This window comes from Gavialis gangeticus, unplaced genomic scaffold (assembly GCF_001723915.1).
Source record: "Gavialis gangeticus isolate Ggan-Ray unplaced genomic scaffold, GavGan_comp1, whole genome shotgun sequence".
NCBI lineage: Eukaryota > Metazoa > Chordata > Crocodylia > Gavialidae > Gavialis > Gavialis gangeticus.
In genome coordinates, this window is record NW_017729007.1 from 10,701,842 (window position 1) to 10,706,633 (window position 4,792).

The 4,792-nt window shown below is 46.6% G+C and overlaps 1 protein-coding gene across 3 annotated transcripts in view; it reads left to right on the forward strand.

Moving 5' to 3' along the window:
• PLXNB2 (plexin B2) overlaps nucleotides 1-4,792 on the forward strand; it is a 471,827-nt gene that overhangs the window by 6,878 nt on the left and 460,157 nt on the right. Inside the window, exon 1 of one of the 3 annotated variants that reach the window (XM_019509292.1) lies at nucleotides 108-192. The exons of the other annotated variants lie outside the window; for them this stretch is intronic. The gene's annotated coding sequence lies outside the window, so the exon portion shown is untranslated. Of the gene's footprint in view, nucleotides 1-107; nucleotides 193-4,792 lie in introns of those variants that run through there. 3 annotated transcript variants of the gene reach the window in all.

Genomic DNA, 4,792 nt, shown 5'->3' on the forward strand with positions numbered 1-4,792 from the left:
GGCGGCTTCTCCCCTCCCCTCGCTTCCCCTCCCGTCCGCGCCCACTGCAACCGCCCGCGCTCCCACCCGACCCGACCCGACCCGACCCGACCGCTCCGCCGGCGGCGCCGCCCCGCACCATGGGCAGGCGGGGGCGCGGGGCTCGGCGGGGCTGAGCGCGGAGCTGTCTGAGCTCGCGCGGCTCCAACTTGGGTAAGTTTGTGCTTCTTCCCCCGCCGCCCCCAGCGGATTATCCCCGTTGCCTTCAACAGGTGGAGCTGCGGCTGCGGGCCCTGGGGCAGGGGGGTCCCCCCCCGGCTCCGTTTCCCCGGGGGCCGGAGCGGGCTCGATTCCGGGCGGCGAAGGGAAAGCCTGAAGCTTCCCCTCCGGGGGTAGCCGGCACGGAGGAGCTGTGGCCGGGGAGGTGCGCCGTGGCCAGCCCAGGCTGATGGAAACCTGTCCCCTTCACCCCTGGCGGGGGGAGCTCCGGGCTGAGCGCGGCTCTTCTGGGAAAGGCAGCTGGAAAGTTTGTGTGGAGCTCCCTGCTCTGCCTGCAGCTCCTGTGGGTTACTCGCGTTCACTGGAGGCTGCGTGTGGGTTGTGACTCACAAAAGTATTTGCTCTGGAAGCGCCCACCCCTTGGGCCTGGCCGGGCATGGCAGTGACTGTGCCCTTTCCCCCCTATGCAAGCCCGCTGGCAGCAGGGTCGGCTTCCAGGGCAGGCAGTGACAGAAAGGATCATTCAAGGACTTTCTGGGTTAATGGTTGGGAGCAAATATCCCTTAACTCCCCCACAAGAGCTGGGAGATTTATGTCAGCTTTGAAATCTGGTGGCAATTACTGCTCCTCCCTTGTGAACTGCCCGGCCCTGTTGCTCTGCGTGTTTCTCGGTGTGAATAAGAATCTTGTTTTGCCCGGCTGCTTTGTTTTATTTTGTTTTGCTTTTGAAACTCAAAATGTTGCCTTTGAGGGGATGGTTCCCCTTTCTGCTTGGTTTGTTAATCTGTTCCCAGTTGCCTCCATCATCTAACAGGTGACGCATTCCTGAGACACGTTATCCATTTATGTTATCCATTTATCTTAGTGCATCGGGTTTAAAGCAAGGTAGAGAATGTGGTGACGGTGGGCACTCCCAACTTGGTAAAGCAGGTTACTAGCCAGTGCTGCTTCCTTGTGGGTGCTTGTTACAATTCCTTTGAGGAAATCAGCCCTTCCAGGATGATCTCTGCCCCGGCTCACTGATGGGTCTTGAGTCCAATCCTTGAGCCACAGACCCGTCCACAGAAGTTGCAGGTCTTTCCACAGGGGAGGGGAGGCCATAGGCCAGGATTTCTCTCTTTTTTTCCTTCCTCCACTCTCACTTCTCTGCTTCAAGGGTGAGACACTTTACCTCAGATCAGGCAGCCACTTGGTTGAAGTTGTGGTGCCATGGAGTCTGTCAGCAGCCAGCTCCTCCTAAGCAGGGTTCAAAATACAGGGGGGCTGAGCCCCTCCTAAGAGATGAGCCCCCATAAATCCCCCCCCATAAGAGACGAGAGCCCCTGGCCTGCCCCATGCCTTTCTAAGCAAGGCTTTTTCTGCCTGCCACACCCCCCCCCACAAGAGTCAGAGTGTAATTCGAACCCTGCTCCCAAGTCTTGATGAAATGCTAATGTTGTCAAAGCCAGAGTTTGAGGAAATGCTAAGGTTGTCAAAGTCAAAGTTGTCCTGAGGGGTCTCTTCCTTTCCCTTCCAGGATGGAAATCTCTCATCAGTTCTTTGGGATGAGAGTTGTGCACCGGGGTCTGGCTAAGGTAGCTTGGGTAACTCATTACCAACGTACTTGCGGTGCCGAGTGTGACTATATATGTGAGAGGCAAGGATTTGAGCATGATTTACATATGCACGTGGAGCCATTCCTTTGCTTGGCGTGCCTTCGGGATTGTGAGTGAGCCAGATTCTTGTAAATATCCAGAGTGCCTGCTGGCGAGAATGGAACCGAGACAGCAGAGAGGATGGCTGCAACCACAAGCCCAAACTAAGCTGACAGAGGAAATCTAGTCCTTTGCTGGCTTGCCTTGAACTCTTCTCTTTTTGGTGTTGAGGGCTCTGAAGGGCTGTGTGGCATCTTAATTTGATTTGGTATGAAGTACTGATCAGTATGGTGTTTTTTTAGAAAAGCAGATGGAAAGCATATAAAACTGAAGGGAGAGCATTGCTTGCTGAAGTTTGGATGGGTAGTTCTAAAAGCTGGAGCTTTCTACATAGCTATCTTGTGTGATGTCAGTCAGTCTGTAAGTAAGAGCTGCTTCAGATTCACATACCGTCGCTGGTGTGTTAGTGTGTAGTAAAAAAGAGTGCATGCAAACCTTTAGGTACTTCTGATAACGTATTCAGAACAAACAGATATGTCCTCCCGGTATGACCTGAAGAAAGCAACATAACTGTACTAAGGACTCAAGCACCATAATGTAGACTTGTTCCAACCAGTTTTCCTAATAAATAGTGGTTCATGGTAGTAGGCAGTATCTGCATGTTGCTGCAGTGTATGCTGTAGGTTTTTTCTATAGTGGAGAGCGTAAATGCTACTACTTTCTTGCTATTTTGGATCAATTTATGTATTTCAAGAAGTTAGGAAACAGAAATGAATAGCTCTTTATTTTAGGAATTTAAATTAATAAAAGCGTACTGGGAGTTAGCAGGTAAGCAGTGCTTTTTATTTTCTAGAAAGCCGAAGCAAGAACTAGCTCAGAAAGATGTTAAATAAGGAAATGGTTTGGCTTTACTGGATCTTACCTTTGACATCAGAATGGGTGGCAAATTGTCTGTAAAAATGATTGCTTCTTCAGGAAGCTTATGCATATTCAGTTGAATTACTGTTATTCTTCAAGAATTTGGTTGTTTTTTATTTTTTACAGTCACAGTGACTTTGGGTTATTCTATTGAAACTTCAGGTATTTTTTTAAAGGGGTGGGCACAGGATTTGTGGCTGGTTGAAATAATTCTAACCACTTAAGATGTTTTTAGATTGAATAAATACAGTTTCACTTCAGCATTTTGAAGGCATTTTTTAAATGTTAATAGCTTGAAGTAATGAGAGTAGGTATTTTAAATATTGAATTCTCAATAGATAACTTAATAGAGTTTTGCTATATTTGAAAGATTGCCAATAAACATTTAATGGCCACATTAACTGATAGTAAACTAATTGGTATGCTTCTGTGACTGTCATTTTCCTTTTCCCATTTCTCTTCTCCAAGTGGGCAGTTCTATAGACAGGTAATGAATATTCACTGAAATAAGTTGGCTTTTTCTGTTGTGCAAAGCTTCACCTCTAATAGAAAACTGAAATTATGATTCCAATGCACAGTTGATTTAAGCATGCTTAAAATAAGAACAGCAATCTTTTTAGGTTCTGATATTGAGTCAAAAATTAAGCATGTGCATCAGGTTCTTTAGTATTTTAGCTTTAAATCTTCTAAAAAAGAGGGGGGAAAAAAGTAGAACTAGTATTTGTAATGCTTTCTTTCTTTTGTACCAAACTTGGACTTGTTAGTTTTGCTTTGTTTGCTAGGCTGGTTCTGCAGGTTCTCTAATGTACCACTACAGAGTTGTAAGGTTTGACTTTCAAATACTTCAAGTAAAATCATATTAAGACTCTTTTCCTTGGAATATTGAAAAATGAACATATATTTGGTATAATTAAGGATTGTAGGGGTTTATTTTATCATCATCAGCAATCCCTTGCAGTCAGGGATGATTGTCTTCCATGATTGTCTCATCTGTGGGTCCAAAGAGGGCTAACGAGGTTCATCTGGGATTGACAGGCTGTTGCAGCTTGGGCACATGTGGGGTGGGTGGCTCTGGGTTCTTGGTTTAGGCTAGGACATGCTGTTTCTGCTGCTCTTGTTTTTCTGTTTCCTATTGTCAAAGTACTGAGATCCTTGCAGCAGACTTTTCCTCCTTTTGGGGAGTCCTGGCTGATTGTCTCCCACAAGCTAATATCGATGTTACATTTTTTTCAAGTTGGCCTTGAGAAAGCGCTTCAAGGATATTCTCTGCCCTCCTTTTGAGTGCCTGCCTTGACTGAGCTGGGAGAATAAAACTTGCTTCAGGAGAATGGAGTCAGACATCTAGATGAAGTGGTCTGCCCAGCTAAGTGGATGTCAGATGATCATCACTTCAGTGCTCGTGGTGTTTGCATGCAAGAGGATGCTAATGTTAGTGCATCTGTCTACCCACTGGTTTCGAAGAAGCGTCCATTGGCAGTGTTGATGGTACTTCTCCAGGGACTTGAGGTGTCCCCTGTATGTTGTCCATGTCTCCGCTCTGTACAATAGAGTGGGGATTACAGCTGCTTGATGAACCATGAGCTTGGTTTGGATCTGATGTTGCAACCTTCAAACACTTATTTCCTCAGGCATCCAAAGGCTGTACTTGCACCTTTGAGGCAATGTTGTATTTCTTCGTCGATGTCAGCATTTTGTGTGAGATGGCTTCTGAGGTACAGGAAATACTCAGTGCTCTCCAGAGTCTCATCATAACTGAACTACCAGGGCTGGATACTACTTGCTAGGAGCTTGTTAATGGAGGACCTTTGTCTTCTGAATGTTAAGTGTCTGTCCCATTTAGTTGTATGACTTGGTATGACATTAATGATTGCCTGAAGATCTGCTTCCAGGGGAGCACAAACTACAGCATCATCAGTGTACAGGAACTCAATATTTGAAGTTGGGGTGGTCTTGGTTTTGGCTCAGAGTTGACTGAGGTTGAACAGCTTACTGTCCATTCTGTAGTTTAGCTCCACTCCAATTGGAAGGTTGTTTGCGGTCAG